Source organism: Callospermophilus lateralis, chromosome 11 (genome assembly GCF_048772815.1).
Source record: "Callospermophilus lateralis isolate mCalLat2 chromosome 11, mCalLat2.hap1, whole genome shotgun sequence".
Taxonomy (NCBI): Eukaryota; Metazoa; Chordata; class Mammalia; order Rodentia; family Sciuridae; genus Callospermophilus; species Callospermophilus lateralis.
Window position 1 is genome coordinate 7,805,444 of NC_135315.1, and position 16,801 is coordinate 7,822,244.

Consider the following 16,801-nt stretch of genomic DNA (forward strand, 5'->3'; position numbering starts at 1 on the left):
AAGTATTTGTCACAAGCTGTTTCAGGTTTATAGATGATTGTGACGGCCTGGGGGTGGTGGGACAAGGCACGCCGCTCCATTCAAGTCGCTCACTGTGTCCCTCCATAGCACTTTCTATTCCTTCATAAGGACTTTTCATGCTCCTGGTTGGGTGTGTTTTGGGGGATTTTCATTTACTTGGATCACTGTTGTGAATGGGATTCATAACATACATCAGCTGACTGATGTCGCCCAGGAAAACTTGATTCTTCCTCACTAATTTTGTGCTGAACTGCCAAATGGAAATTTTTCTTTTATACTTGGGATGGAACCCAGGGCCTCACACGTGCTGGGTAGGTAAGCACTCTACTACTGAGCTTCCCCTCCAGCCCTTTTTAAGTTTTACTTTGAGACAGTCTCTTACTGAATTGCCCAGGCTGACCTCAAGCTTGGGATCCTCCGGCCTCAGCCTCCCAGATAGAAGTGGAATATTTCTATTGTTAGTAATTGTTTTTCAGATGGTTCTGAGATTTGTACCTACATAAAAATACCTTCCTGTGTAAGAATGTTTTACTTTCCATGGTTTCTTGACTTCATCTCGCATCACCCTCCACCTGTCATTCTTTTGGTCTCATCTCTTGTCTGTAATGTGGCTCTTAATTATCAGGGTATTCCTTGTTCCTGGGTTTATTTCTTCCCTCCCCACGAGGCCACATACTGGGGGGCGTCTGCACATTACTCTTGGTGTTGTCTTCTCTTCCTGAAGCATGAATCTGGGTGGTAGGGCTGCCTGGTGGCGGCAAGAGGAAGATGTGGGTACAATGGACTCGGGGAACACAGCCGTCACAGCCAGGGATTGAAAAGACGTCCCCGCCGTACTTGACACTGAAGTTGGGTGGATGTGGAGAAGTTCACTAGCACATTTTCTTTTTCTTTCCTTGGAGAATGAGATGGGCTCTCTCCTGTGAGTGGCTCTTACCTAAACACTTACACAAGTGTGCTGTTGTGTCATTTAAAGGATATGCAATCGAGGGGTTTTTAAAGCTGTTTTACCATAAAACCACGGGTTGATAGGCTGTCCTCTCTGTGGAGTTACCTTTCTTTAGGGTCCAGGTGAACCCTTTAAGAGCTGGACTACGAATCTTTTAAGAGCTGCCAGGCATTGTGGCCCAAGGAGTAGAGAGGCAGCCTGTGTCCCTCCAGAACTGTGCAGACTCTGAGAAAACCCCGGCACCCAGAGGGCTCCGGGGCAGTTTGTGATCTTAACCAAGCCTGAGGGACAGGGGAGTGCTGTGAGGGTGGGTATCTGCTGTGAGCAGAGGGTCTAGAAGACGGTCAGCCAGGGCTGGGAGGAGGAGGCGGGCCATCGTCATCTGGCCAACAGCTCTTCTGAGACCGAGGTGGGTCGAGTGCCCCATGTGTGGGGCTGGCCCATGAAGGGCAGCGGGCCTCCTGAGGGAGGCTAAGGAGTGAGAGGCAGCCTCCTCCGGTTATCGGTGTGGCTGGAGGCCAAGGTCGGCTGTTGTGGGGGCGTGATAACCGCCTGGACTAATGGAGCCAGTCCCCCGCTCCAGCCCCGGTCCACTCTGGGTCGTGCCCGCTCTCTGCTGGGAGCAGAGCCGTGACGGAGCGTTCACTACGTCACCAGGTAGCCCAGATGGTGCAGCTCCATCTGTTAGAAAAACATGGTGTTTCAAAGCCGAGTTGAGCATCTCACGAGCCAACAGTTATAAAATCGGGTGATTTCAGATAGGAGTCCAGATTTCTGATCCCTTGTGTCTTGATGACTCTGGGGCTAGTGTCCCACCTTGGAATGCTCAGCTGGGGCCGAGTGGCTGCTTCTCCTGGGTGGGGTCTGCCTGCCCTCTCCTCGGTGCTCATGCAGTGAACTCATGTAGGTTTCCTATCTGGGCCTGCCAGGCACTTGATCTTGGGCCTCTTTATTTTGCATTTTGGAGGCTTTTATGGGATGTGTGTAAGTGATACGTCTTCAGAGCTAACTTACCCGATTTAATCAAAAAGATCAGATGTTTGATTATTTCTGAAAATTCCTGGCTCTTCAATTCAAATTTGCTTTGTGTTTTTCCATTTTCATACCATTATTGGATTTCTCCTGTCCCTGGATCCTGTCTACAGAAGCCCTGTCTGCTCTGAGACCCCACTTAAGTGACACGTCTTCTAGAACATCTTCTTTGATGATCTCAACCACCTGCTGACTCTGTTGGCATCTTTGTTCCGTCCCCACCACGTGGCGTTTTTTTAGAGAGGACATTTATTGCATTATCTGCACGTATGCGCTGCAAGCTCCTGGAACTGCAGAGACTGCAGCACATTTCTCTCCTGCAAATGCTACACGGCCCACATATGAGCTGGAAGAGGTGTGAACAGAGTGGTTGGAGGAGCAGAGTAGAGGGAGAGCCCACAGGGAAAGCACACCTCTTATGGCCAGGAACCGTGATCAGCCGCACGTAGAGGTGATTCCACTTAAATGTCCATAACCTTGCGGGGTAGGCAGAACTCTGCTGTCTTACACTTGATGAAATCTAAACTTAGAGAGGTTGATGTACCTACCCAAGGCTGAAAGGCTTAAAATGGCTTAAAAAAAAAAAAAAAGTGAAGTTGGCAGTTGAGTCCAGATCTGTGTGAATACAAAGCCCTCCAGACAGGTTTTTTTTTTTTTTTTTTGGACAGTGGAGACAGTTTAGTCTTCACATCTCTTGGGCCAGCTCTGGGGTAGGACAACTGTGAGTTTAGGATAACAGTAGAAGGAACATGAAAGCATCTGCTGTGGCTCCCTGTGGGGAGGGAGTTAGTGTAAGTGGTGACACCAACCATAGGAGGAACCTAAAGATGCAGAAGCAGCCGCCTGGTGCAGAATCTCAGCTTCAGCGGTCTCAGCGGCCGTCATCTCACATGTTGCTTCAGACAGTTAAGCGGACTGCAAACCCGGGGTTTCACAAGACTGCATATTCTGTTTTTGAACAAGTTTTAGAGGAGGGGAGTCTCTATTTCTCTATAAAAATGAGACCCAGGAGTGAGGCAGAGGAGGTGGTGTGAAAGGAATCCTGGGATTCTATCTGACGTCGATGAACAGCCTTTTCTCCCAAGACCAGCTACCCAGGAACCCTGCCGCTTCTCCCGGGCACCGAGCTTGCACCAGAGAGCTCCTCGGAGCCCTGTAGCAGCCCCCCGTTTGCAGACAGGGCACTGGCCTTGCTGATTCTGCTGAATGTCCGTCTTTGTGGTGGGAACTGGCTTCTGTGGGGGACTGCTTTGGAGGTCAGAGGAAATGTGATGCTGGGGAAAATGATTTTTTCTTCCCATTTTCAATTCATGTGGGCTTTCGTTTAAAAAAAACACAATTATGGGAGACCCCAGAAGATGACTTCTAGGCATCCTGTTTATCCTTTCTGCTGGAGTTAGGCTTTGTGGCTAAAGGAGGGATCTGTGTGCTCACTGAGAAAGAGATGTTTGCGAGGACTTTGCTTTGATGTATGTCACTCCCAGGGGTTTTTCTCCACCACAGGATTGCCCGGGGAACAAGCTGCTCAGAGTCTGCTGGTCTTTTAGGAGGGCAGTTGCAGGGACCTCAGGATCCCTGGGGTGTGTGCCCCTCTTTGAGGATCCAGATAAAGTTGGTGGCCGTCCCTTCTGTTTGTGGTTTGCACCTTCCTGCTCTCACCTCTTCCTGTTCCCCCAAAGCTGGAGTTTAGGGCCATAAATCGGGATGTTCATGACATGGTGAGAAATGGGTGGTGCGTGCATACCACCTGGCTGCGCTGGGGCTGCTTGGCTTTTATTTTGCAGCTTCTCCAAGATTTGCCAGTGTCTTTAATTAAGTTAAGGTCTCTACGTTTACATTTCTCCATTGATAAAAGGAGGATACTAATCTCACTTGGCTCCTAGGATTGTTTGAAGAGATTAAATGAAAATGTCCACGTAAAACAAAAATAAACCCAGTGCCTGATATTCAGAGAATCTTAGCTGTTGTTCTCTTAAGTGAGACTTTTAGCAAAAATGGATGGTTTTTTATTCAAACAAGACTTCAAGCCTTGCGGTTTCAGATTGGAAGGAGGCTCCATTGCAGGTTCTTGATGAAGTTCAGTTCTGTCCCTGATCTTCACCTTCGATTGATATTGCTCTCGCTTGAATGCAGAAGTAAGGACTCACATTCCGGGGGTGTCTTGCTCGGAGGCTGACAGTTGCAGAGGTGTCGTCAACTACAGGGCAACAAACAGGAAGTCCAGGCCAACAAGCCTGCAGAGTGCAGGTTCTCCCCACGCTGTGGCAACTTCACTGTTCTAATCCCCTGCCCCCCCCCCCCCCCCACTGGGACACAGCCTCCCAGGCCCTCATCTCCACACCTGTCTCCCGCCCTCCCATCTTTTCTCTACGGGGCTGAATCCGGGCGAGGAACCCCAGGCGTGGGGAATTCCCAGTGCTTTCCCTGCCTGAAGTTTCTCCTTCAGGTGCCAAACCTCAGAGGGTCTGGATGTGGCTTCAAGGTGGGATGTGCCTTCTCTTACCTCTTCCCCCTTTTCCCTGCCTCCCAAGAGGCCTGGTACCCTTGCAGAGGGGATACTGTGCAGCTCCTGACTTCCCCAGGCCTGCTTTGCACCATGTGCTGATGGTCTGCTTGAGGGCCCCGCCTCTGTTCTCTCTGGGTCCCCGGCTGTTGCCAGTGCACCTTTGCTGGGGATCAGTGGGGTGAGAGGCGCTGCAGAGTAGCTGACTGTGAAGGATGTCCTTGGGCCCTGCCTTGGCTTCAGGGTGGAAGGGTTGGGTGGACTGTGCGGCCTAGTTCATCTCGAGGCCCAGGAAGGCAGGCAGGCTGGCCACTGTTATTGGAGGGGTAGGAGTGTCCTCGGCTCTCCCCGCTGTCCTGCAGCTGTGATTTGCCATTCCGACCTGTGTTGCCTGGTGGGTCCTTGGGGTCCGGTCTCTGGGCGGTGGCTTGTGCTCCAGTGATTGGACCATTTCCTTTGAACTCCAGTCCCCCGACTCCCTCTGTGGCCAGCCTCGGGCCGCCTCCTAGGCTGGCCCTGTTAGAGCTGTGCACGCTGCCTGCGTAGGTCTTGCAGTGATAAAGGAAGCCGTCAGAGGTGTCCATCCTGCCGCCTTGCTGGGAAGCACGAGTCGCACTCCTCAAAGCTGGGCTCTGACCAGAGTTGCTGCACAGAATCTGGGTTTAAGGTCCCCGTGTGATTTGGGCACGTCTCAGAGGTCCAGATGCGAGGCTCCAAGAGTGTTTCCTCTAGGCAGTGCCTCTTGCTTTTTCTGTCCTGGGGTGGGGGCAGTGAAGCGTTCTGGGACTTCAGAGGAACAGGGGGGAGCGGATGGCGGGCATGTCCTTGGCTCAAAGCAGCGCTTGAGGAAAGGGCTGAACCGCCAGGTCTGAAGGAACACGGGGAAGGAGTCAGTCCAGGCCAGTGTGACACCCGCAGCCCCAGGTTTAGGGGAGGTGGCCCTGGGGGTTTCTACTCAGTGGAAATGCTCAAATGCAGGTGGGAACTGGGTCTGGTTCTAGCATATTCTTCCAAAGGAGGCTGATGCTCTGGCAGCAGCCAGGCCCAACTTTAGATAGAAGGAGTTACAGATGCCATTAGTCCTGACCCAGGACTGGGAGAAGTTCTTCTGTCCCAGGTAGAGAGCTGTGGCCAGGAGAGCAGGATGGACGTGCCACCCCAAGGAGCAGGACACACGAGGTGGACGTGCTGCTGTGCTTCTATATACCTTGGGCAGTAACATTGGGTGGGGAGTCTGCTGGGTGCTTGGTGTGTGGTCTTAGCTTCCCTGGGCTCCATTTGTTCCTGTCCTCTGTTGGGGTGGGGTAGAGGAGTGGGCCTCGCTGAGCAGCCCCTTTGCAGCTCAGCTGGGTCAGGGGCGGTGGGCTGCACAGGTTTCCTGGTGCTTCTCGGGGCTGGATGTGTGCCTGCGTTTCTGGCCGATGTCTCTGCTCTCGCCATTTTCTCTCGCAATCTATGAGATTCAGCTCTGTTCCTCATTTGGCCCTGGGCAAATGTGACTTTTGTTATAAATGCTCTTTTAAAATTGTTTCCAGCTGGTGGGTCCCTTCACGAAGGTAAGAGCTGGGCCTCACCCCCTGTACCCCAGGACTGGAGGCAGGGCCTCCCCGCAGTGGCCAGGCAGTCAGCAAAGATGAGGAAGCCCATCTGTGACTTCATCTCCTCCTTGCAAGCAAGTGCTGTTGGCTCTTTTCCCAGCAGGTCCCCTAGATCCCTTCCCTGCTTTCCACTTCCTCTGCCTAATCCATCTTCAGCTGTTTCCTGAAATTCCCTTGGCAGGAGTTTCCGGGCTGGTGTGCCAAGCTCTGTGCGCCCCCATCCTCTCATCCAGTTCTCTGCACAGGAGTGGGAGGGTCTGTAACACGCCACTCCCCTGCTGAGAGCCCTGGGGTAGCTTTCCTTAACCTTCCCCTCCCTGAGCTCCAGCACCCTGTCTCACCTCCAGGCCTTCTGCACTCTGAGCCCCTGAGATGCTTGGCAGGTCTGGGTGCTGCCTGCAGGAGCTCCTCCCCCCTCCTCCCTCCCCCCTCCTCCCTCCCCCCTCCTCCCTCCCCCCTCCTCCCTCCCCCCTCCTCCCTCCCCCTCCCCCTCCTCCCCCCCCTCCCCCTCCAGCCTGCCTCCCCTCCCCCTCCTCCCCCTCCCTCCCCCTCCAGCCTGCCTCCCCTCCCCCTCCCTCCCCCCTCCAGCCCGCCTCCCCTCCCCTCCCCCCTCCAGCCTGCCTCCCCTCCCCCCTCCAGCCTGCCTCCCCTCCCCCCTCCAGCCTGCCTCCCCTCCCCCCCTCCAGCCTGCCTCCCCTCCCCCCCTCCAGCCTGCCTCCCCTCCCCCCTATTTATTTTCCAGAACAAATCATTCTTTCGTTATTTGGCTTGTTTCTCCATCTGTCTTCCCTATCAGAATGGAGGCTTCTTGAGGACATGGCTTGTTGGCCATCCAGCTGGCTGCCAGCACAGTGACAGACAGGAGTAAATGCTAAGGATGGGTCTGATGCAGCCAGGGAGGGAGGGCGGGGGAGGGCCGGGCCCCTTAAGGACAGGAAGGTGGGCTGTTGTGAACCGGGGTTTCAGGCGGGGCCCAGATTCTCCAGGTGCTTCTCCTGCATCTGCAGACTGGAGGTGGCTCTGACTCCCAGGGGCCACTCCGACTAGGAAGCCAGCGATGACAGGAGCTTGTTAATTTCCCTCTGGTGACCCGTGACTCCCACGGCTTTGCAGAGAGAGGGGCGCCTAGGAACAGGGGCTCACGTGGTGGGTTTCCAGGCACCTCAGGTCCCAGGGTGGCGGTGGCTGATGGCGTTCTCCAGGCCGTCCCAGCTGCTTTGTGACGGAGTGAAGGCCCCACTTGCCCTGGGAGCTGCTGCTCTTTGGCCATCACCACTTGTGAGACTCTCGCCTCCCCAAACTCTTGCTGTGGGACGGGGTTTGTTAAGGGAGGTCACCGAAGGCGCCAGTGCCTCTGGCTCTTTGTGGCATCTCTTCCTAGTCGTTCCCTGTTCTTTCCTGTTTACTTTCTCTGATGCTCCGGGGAGTGTTTCACTGAATCTCATCCCTGGCTTCTCTCTCCTGGGCAGGGGCTGCCCTCCCACTGCTCAGTGAGATCAGAAGGCTTTGCCAGAACTTGGTGGGACCAGGACCCGCCGCCGCCCCCTGCCTGCTGCATACAAATGGCTGCCCAGGCAGCAGCTTTCACAGCACCCATTGAATCCAAAGAGTAGGTGACTGGGTCCTCTTAGGGTCTCTTCAGGGCTGCAGTCACGAGGGGTCCCCTGGCAGCACTGACCTCCTCCTCCACGCCCACTTCCTGCTGGCAGAATGCAATGGCTTGCAGGAGTGGGGCGTTTCCTGGCCGGCCCTCAGCCAGGCCCCTCTCTCCTCCTGGGGTGCCCGCCTTCCTTCCCCTGGCCCCTGTCTTTAAGCCAACCACTCTCTCTCTTCCCCGGCTTCCTGACATCCTTGTGTGCTACCACCAGAGAAAGCTTTCTGCTTTTAAGGGCTCTTACGACAAGATCAGTCTCCCAGGTGGGGTCAGCCTCAGGGATGGGCTCCTCACAGCACCAGGACCCAGGAGCAGGGAAGGATGGCTTGGGGATGCCAGCTCGGAAATCCTGCCCACCCCACCTGACACGGGTGTTGAGGTGTAGCATCCTGAGAACTAGCAGAAAAGCCTCCTTTGCTGCAGATTAAGATCCCCTGAGACTTTTCTTTCTCATTGTTGTATGTTTATATATTTTACTTGTGGATGGACCTTTATTTTATTCATTTATTTTATATGTGGTGCTAAGAATCGAACCCAGTGCCTCACACACGCTAGGCAGGCACTCTACCACTGAGCCACAACCCCAGCCCCCTCCTGCTTAGACTTTCCTACAATCATTTCCTCTAATGTGTCAATTACTATTTTTTTAAGTAGAAAATTAGGATGGGCTACGAGTTCCAGGCCAAGAGTGCAAGTTGTTATCTGTGACGATTAGATACCTTCGTTTATTTAGGAGGGGTGTGTGTGTACTGGGAATTGAACTCAAGGGGCACCGTACCACTGAGCTACATTGCTAGCCCTTTTAAATTTTTTTTAAAAATTTGAGACAGGGTGGCCTTGAATTTGTGATCCTCTTGCTTTAGCTGCCTGAATAACTGGGATTATAGGTGTGCTCCGTCATGCCAGGCAAAAGGTGTGATCTTTAAGTGGTCATTCTCAAAGTGGGATATGGGGATCCTTTCAGGGAAGGGGCAGTTAAAATAGTAACAATTAATTGAATAATTAAACAGTAGCTAGTTTTCATATGAATACTGAGATGTTGTTTGCCAGTTCACTCTTCTCCTCTCACAGCCTCAGTCCTCGACCTGTCCTGTTCACCACACCCACCACAGACCAATCACCTGGGCTTTTACCTAACAAATTATTGTCCACCGCTCTGCAGGCATTGTTTGTGTCCTATTTTTGTTACAGCAGCTGACCTGAAACCTACTGCCTTTGTCCGTTGGGCTGCTATAACAAAATACCACAAACTGGTGGCTTATAAACAGCAAAAATGTATTGCTTCCAGTTCTAGAAGCTGGGAGGTCCAAATGAGCAGCTTTAGTATCCACTGGGGACCCACTTTCTGGTTCATAAAGTGCACCCTTCCTCTGTGACCTCACAGGATGGAAGGAGGGCAAGGGGTTTCTCTCTGACATCTTTGATAATGTGCTAACCTGAGACCTCGTCACCCCGTGAGGCCCTACCTCCTAATACCATCACCTTGGAGTTAGAACTTCACAGTATGAGTTTGGGAAGACACATTCAGACCTTGGCAGCTGCCCTATGTCCACATACCCCTTCCTCCCTTCTAACAGAATCGTACTGTTGCTTATCTGCCATGTACCCAGCTCTGTCCTCGATCGAGCAGCCTCCTTTGCAGCCAGGGGAAATCGGGTGACAGGGTCAGCAGCAGTCACTGGGGGGGCATCTGTCCTCACTGTCCTCTCCCTTTCTTCCTCCTTGTAAGTATGGCAGCACCTAGGGTGCAGAGGCCATTGGTAAGGTGACAGCGGCAAGCCAGAGGCACCTGGTCCCCAACAGTGCTAGGGGCCACTGGGTCATGACACTGGCCTTCCTGCTGAGCCAGACAAACCCTTCCTGTGCTTTTGCTGTGATAGGCCTTTCTGCTTCTTCCAATCAGTCTAGTTAACCTTGACTAGTTATTTGAACATGACTTTTCCATGGTACTGTTATTCTGGGTTCCCTGTCAACGGACGGGCGGGCACGGGGGCTCAGCTGGAAGCCTGTGTGGCTGAAGGAGCTGGTCCTGGTACCAAGCAACCCACAGCATCCTCTTCCTGCCTGCCTGGCCTACCACAGAGCTTGGTGTTGATTTTTGAGTTCTGGACAAAGCAAAAAAGAATGTCCAACAGGAGGTCTGGCCACAACTTGACCTCGGCAGAGTGGTTCTCACACAGGAGAGCCATCCAAAGCCTTTTTCTGTTCTGTTGTGGAAAACACTTTTATATGTTCATAGAGTAGGATTTTTGTTGTAGGCCAGACAGATACCTGTGACGCAGGGAAGCGCTTCCTGGGGCAGAGCAGCGCCCATTGGAGGGGAGTTCCAGAGGCCCAGGGAGTCTGCTGGCTGCTGTGGTAGGAAGGGAGCCCCAGGGGCCCTGGGGAGCAATCTGTATGGTAACAGAGGAAAGCGAACTTGGAAACAGCGACCTTTTATTTTTGAGCCTCTGAGGGTTGTGATGATGGAAAATAACCATTAAGTCCTGGTTGTTGTCCCAGGGCCCCTGAATGGGAATGGGAGAGGGTATTGATTAGCTCAATGGCTCTTTAAAGAGCTGCTGTGTTTGCCCTCATGCCTCATAAGCGGCTGCCTCTCTTCTGTCTCTGTGCTGATTGGATTTCAGATGGCAAGGTACACAAATACTGCCCCGCTGGGTAAATATTGGGCCTCTGATTGGATGGGCGGGCGGCGGGGAGGGAGCCGCAGTGCAACACCCAGCCTGGCTGAGAGCCCTGCCCCCACCCTGCCCACCCCAGCGCTCCTGAAGTCCCAGGCCCCATGGCTGCCATCCACGGGGAGGGGAGAGGGCCGAGGGCCGGAGCGCATCACAAGGCGAAGTCTCCTTTCTCTCTTCCAGTTTATTTTTAAGTGTAGCAAGTGGAGGGCAGGGGACATGCCTCAGGGGGGAGGGTGGCCTCTCGCACAGGGAGCTGTCCAAAGTGTCTTCTGCTCTTGTTCAAGGCACTTTCACACCCTCACTTTGAGTAGATTTTGTGAAAGTTTCTGTCTGTTCCTCTTCTCTGTGCCTTCCACATGCAGCCTCAGGAGTTGTCATTCATTTACTGATGTGGTGGTGATGACGGGTGACGAGGATCACGCTGGCATCAGTTGAGGGGTCCTGTTAACTCCGTGCTCATTGTCTTTGTCCTCAGGTTAAGGACAATGCCCCTGGCAGGTTGGAAGCAGCACTTGGACCTGTAGCCACTCTGTTCCAGAGTGGATCTGGTCTCTGGTTTGTAGATCCTGGATTATTCATAGATAAAAATCTCCTGTCCCCCAGTGACTCTGTGGGAGGTCCCTCCATCCCCTCTGGGGCTTGTTGTCTTTAATTAAACAGATTTTGGACCTGATTGGAAGGTGTGAGCTGTTGGCCTAGTAGAGCAAGAGGAGGGATCTGGAGAGCCAGGGGCCTGTAACTGAGTGGCCTTCCTGGGGTCATTGGCGCACCCTTCAGGCTTACCCAGCCTGGATGGACAGAGCAGTCCCACTCTCCCTTCCCATTTGTTCTCCGCTCCACTTGGAGCCAGGCTTCCTGGGAGCCCGGCTGATGACAAGCCTGGTGACTTTTGTCTCCATCTGGATGGGAAAGGGGAGGAAGCGTGCTGTCATCCAGGAGGAGTTAGGAAATGAAGGGCTGAGACTTTTATCAACTGGGGTGTTCTGCCATTGCCTGTGGGAGGTGGGGCTGTGCCACGGGCTCCCAGCGGCTCCCTGCCACCTAAGAAATACACTGATTTTGAGAGAGAGAGAGAGAGAGTGTGTGTGTGTGTGTGTGTGTGTGTGTGTGTGTGTGTAAGAGCTGGGTGAGAGAACAGATCTTATTTCTAGAAGTGGATTCTGGAGGTACCTGACTACCAGCAGTCTCATTTTAATTGAAGTTCTCAACTGTTCCCAAATCTGTCACCTGAGGTGGCTGGAGTGAGCCCGCGCCTGCTTGGCATTTTCTCTCCTTCCTTCTGGGTCCCTCTCATGGGGAGCAGAGATGATGCCAAAAGCACAGAACACGAGAAGAGGCCCAGGGGATTAGGAGGCTGGGCTCTCAGTCTGTGGGCTCTGTATGGCTCACAGCAGCACAAGGACCATCCTGCAGGTGACCGGCTGGAGAGGGGGCAGAGACCCTCTGAGTCCCACACCTGCAGCAGAGGTCTGTCGAAGGAGACAGACCAAAGACGGAGCTTCCTGTGCGATGAGGCTGGAATAAATTCCCTCCCACCGGCGGTCCCTCTGCTACTCCGCGGTCCAACCTGTGTTTTCTTCGGCCTGAAAGGGGATATGCAGGGAAACATGGCTGGTTTCTGAATGCTGGGGCCTCTGTGGTCCTTGTCACCTGGAACCAGCCCAGATAAACAGTCCTGCAGATGTGGAGGCCTGGGAGTGGCCTCTGCAGGCAGAGGTGTGCCCTGGTTTGGGGCACAGCTAGTTATTTTGGGGGTGGGGGAGGTCAAAGAGGCCTGTGTGTGCTCTGTTGGTCCCTCGTCCAACCTTGCCAAATGATTCTGGATCACTAATTTTTAATTTTTTAACAGTTGTATTTTTAACTTTGGAAAACTAAAGGGAAATGGTTTGGGGACTTGTAAGAAGTATTTAAGCAGGAAATTAGGGCTCAGTGCATGGAGCTGGGGCTGCCTTGGCCTCTGTTCCCTGGGAACCAAGGGATGCAGTGTTTGTGCCAGCCTCCAGGAGAACACTGCAGGGGCACCATATGTGGGGCTGCACCCCCCCACACAGACACACACACATACAGAGGGGCCTCTGTGTGTCACGCAGGCTCTCTGGGCCTCATGATTCTTAAACATATTAATGCCAAAGCCGCTACTCTCCTTGACCGTCTGTTCTCGGGTGTTCAATCCGTTTCCCCAGTAACCAGGGAGATGAGTTTGGTGTCTTCTGGATTGTTCTCTGTGTATTTATGCACATATGTGTTGAAAATTTATGTACATAGGGACAGAAAATACTGAGGGGTGAGAGAGATGGAGAGGAGGAGCAGCAGAGGGGAGGGGGAGAGAGCATGACTGGCAGGTACCTGAGGTCCCTGTACCTGCCCCAGACGTGACACTTGGTGGCCTCCTCTGGAGTAGGCTTTTTTGTACCCCAGGGTTTCTTTCAGTGGATAATCCATAGGGGTCCTGTCTGGTATTGCCCCTGCCTCCTCCCTGCATCTTGGGAACCTGGCTTCTTCAGGAGGGGCCCCTCTCCCCCATTTCCTATCCTTCCTGGAAACTCCTCCTGCAGGTGGCTCAGCTCCTAGTTGCTGCATCTGCATCTGCAGGTCTCCACCCTGCCTGGGCCCAGGCCCTTCCCTTGGGCTCAAATTGAAATGTCACTGCAACTTTTTTTTTTTTTGCTGGGGGTGGGGGGAAGTACAGGGGATTGGACTCCGGGGCACTCGACCACTGAGCCCCATCCCCAGCCCTATTTTCTACTTTATTTAGAGACAGGATCCCACTGAGTTGCTTAGCTCCTCACTTTTGCTGAGGCTGGCTTGGAACTCGTGATCCTCCTGCCTCAGCCTCGGGAGCTTCTGGGATTACAGGCGTGCGACGCCGCGCCTGGCTCTGCAAGTCTCCTGTGGTCACGGTCACGTTCCCTGAGGATAGAGCCATGGGAAAAGGCACTGAGCTTCCAAAACACAGGATGCTGTGGCCTGTTGGGTGGCAGTGGCTTCCCCTGGTGACAGAGGCCCCTGGACTCCAGTCACCCACTCGGGCAGGATGTAGTGAGGCCATAGACTCCCCCTCTTGGGAAGTTGGCCAAAGATTAAAAACAGGAGAAAATGAAAATCCTTTCCTTTCAGCCACCTCCCCGGTGGTCCAGGGATCGTGTCCCTGGCCTGTGCGTGGAATATCCTGGGGCCGAGACTGGTCACGTCTTGCTCTGTGTGAACAGCTCCAGTGTGTGCGGAGTTCTCCTTGCACAGCAGGGTAAACCAGGCTTTCTTCCTCTGCCCTTGGTGTAGGCTTCTGTAGCCTGTGGCTGCCCGTGGGCGGATGGCAGGACTCGGTGGCCCAAAGCACAAGCCTGTGTGGAAGATGAGGCCTCTCCGAAGCCCCATGATTCCTTGCTCAGTCCACCACCTGCACAGAAGGCCAGGTACCACCCTGGGCTGAGGCAGATGGACACAGACTGGTTAGGTCAGGGGAGCTGAGACACCTCGGTCACTTTCTTCCATGTGACCTTAAGCATAACCTATAAACCTTTAGACTCTTCCCTACTTCTGGCCACATAATGGTGGTCCCAGAAATACAGCGGGGAGACCATCAAGCTGCCAGTTTGCAGTCAGTTGGTCCTGGCCCGGGTAGAATCCGGTGGACCGTTTCCTGCACTGAGCCGAGGAGTCTCTCTTCCCTCTAAATTTTACCCCTGCCTTCACCCACAGCTGGGGGGTTTCTTGGTCAACAGCTCATTTTCCTGACTTGTGTCCGCTCCTGCAGCAGACATTGCCTTCTGGGCACCCAGGGGGAACATTCATCTTTCCTCCTCCGGGTTCCGCCTGGGATTCAGGATGCTGCTGTCGGCAGGAGGAAGGAAGCAGGGCGGGTGTGAAGAGGGGAGCTGAATGATATTAGTCGCCCACGCGGAGGCAGCGGCAGTAGCCAAGGGTGGCAGAGAGCCGGGTGGCAAGAGAGGGAGGTGCTCTCGGAACCCTAGTGAGGGCCAGGACCAATTATGAACCTCTCCAGCTGACGACCCCACAGCCCCAGCACGGCCGCCCCAGGGCCACTCACCTTAATCCGAGGCTGATTTATTGGCCAGGCGCCTGCCCTGAAGGAGGGCAGTGGGAATGCGTGGTGGGTGCTCTGCTGAGATTTCCCGTTGGAGAAGAGCCATCGGGGCCTCTGGTGCCTGAGGGGCTTGGTTCTTTGCTTGGGGCTGTCCCCTCGGGGCTCTCCCTGCCCGGCTGGCCCTCTCCCTGGGGAAGGAACCTGAGACTTCTCTTGCCAGCCTTCTGCTGCCTGTGGCCCGTCTCCCTCTCGCCTGCCTCTGAAAGGATGGTCTGAAGGGGCGCTTCAGGGTGGCTACCGCCGTGTGTTCTGTTGTCATCTAGGTCTGCACGCGCACACACGCACACACTCTGCATGCATATACTTGCAGGTTCCTGGGTTCATCTGAGCAGTTGATTTCTCCTGTTGGGAGGGTGCGACACCTCACCCTAGCACATGCACGAATTTCTGGAAATACTATCCCTTCTATAACATTAATTCCTGTCTTTTCACCTGCGTGGCTTTCCTTGGCTTCCTTGTGTGGCAGATAACCCCATGGGAGGGGTGCCCAGGCCTGAAAGAGCATGGCTTACCTCCTTGGAGTGTGCTCCAGTCGGGGCAAATGCACCCCAAGGCCCAGTGCTGATAGGTCACTAGCCTGTGGTGCCATGGGGAGGTGGAAGAGCCTTTGAGGGGGAGTCACATTGTGCCCTTGAAGGGGGTGTGGGACCCTGGCCTTTCTCTCTGCTTCCCAGCCCCAGGAGATGAGCAGACCTCCTCTGCCATGTGCTCCTGCTGTGACCTGCTGTGCTGCCACAGTCCCCAAGCCACAGGGCCGAGTGACCTCAGCCTGAGCCAGGCCGACTCTTTCCTCCTTGTGAGCTACGTATCTCGGATATTCTGTCAAGCGGTAGAAAGTGGAGTCACACACGGTGTCACTGTTCTCAGTTGCAACCCTTGCCTCGAAGCCTGGGCGTCCACCCTCTGAAGAGCTGGCATTCTGCTGTCAAGCTCATGATGTGCCATGTTCCCTCCTAGAACCACTAACTGCAGAGTAGAAGCTTGGACGCCTGGTGGTTTTGAGTGTCTGTGGTGTTGTCCCCTGAAGGGCCAGTCTCCTGGTCCAGCCAAGGGCTCTTGGGGAGCAGCACATCTGGGCAGTGGCTGGGGAGAGGTGATGGAGGGATTCTCCTCGCGAGGACTGGGAGTTGACATCACTTTCTAGAAATTCATAGGTTCGTGGGTGCTCAGGTGTAGAATGGGCCTCGGGGGCTATCCAGTCTGCACCCCCGTGTAGGACCGAGAGTTGAAGTGACAAAGCCAGGGATGTTCTGCGCAGAGCTTCCCTTCTGTTCAGGTTCTCAGCTCTTCGGTTGTTGGGACGCAGAGACCCCTGCCCGCCTCTGCCGCAGGCTCCGGCCGTCCCTCCTGGGCTCTTCCCATGCCCCTCCCTCCTCCCTGGGTTTCCATCCCTCTTCGTATCGGCCCACAGTCACGTCCCCCACCTCTTGTTGGGATTTCTGTACCCTCTTACATACAAATGGCCAAGCATCTACCACCGACACCTCTGAATGCCTAGTGTGCAGTCTGGTCCTTCAACTTCCTCTCTTAAAAAAAAAAAAAAAAAAAAAAAAAAAATTATCCAGTTGATATTGCCAATAGCAAATGGCTTTATGCCTGTTTCCTGGCATTTGAGAAGGATTTTAATGGCTTCATTTAAACCCTTAGATTCCCCTGGAGGCCATCGGCTGGCAGCGAGAGGTGGTTGGTGGAGACTGGGGTCCATGTAACCGTGGAGCCACACGAGCTCGGAAGCCCTCCCAGGGACCAGATGTGGCCTCATTAGTTCTCGTAACTTGAGGCCAATCTGTTCCCATCAAACTGATTAGCATATTGGCACTGCCCTGCGGCGGCCTGACCGGTCGCTTGGCATCTTTAACGTGGTGAGCCCAAAGGTTGGCCTTGTAGACCCAGGTCTTGACCCATTCCCTGGGAGACGGCTGGCTGTCCTTTGGCATCATCGGGGGGTGGATCGGACAAAGAAAATGGGTGTGACCCTGGGGCACCGCCGCTCTTCCATGGGCCTGGAGGGGGGCTCTAGTGTTCCTGGGCTCCTTTCTCCACAAAAAACCAAACCAAGCCAAGAAACCCCTAAAGGTCATATTTTGCAGCCATGTTTTCATAAAGATGAATCTCACCCAGGCTGGATTTATTATAAGGCATGAATTCTTATTTTCTCTTCCAATGTGAAAAGAAAGAAAAGCACTTTTGTGGGACCCCAAGATGGAGTGCGGGTCTCTGCGCAAGGCCTCACTTGATGACAAGTCCCTGAATCTCTT

General features: G+C 54.0%; 1 protein-coding gene across 3 annotated transcripts in view; it reads left to right on the forward strand.

Annotated features, from left to right (window-relative positions):
• Slc39a11 (solute carrier family 39 member 11) overlaps nt 1-16,801 on the forward strand; it is a 413,949-nt gene that overhangs the window by 148,071 nt on the left and 249,077 nt on the right. The gene's annotated exons all lie outside the window — the stretch shown is intronic.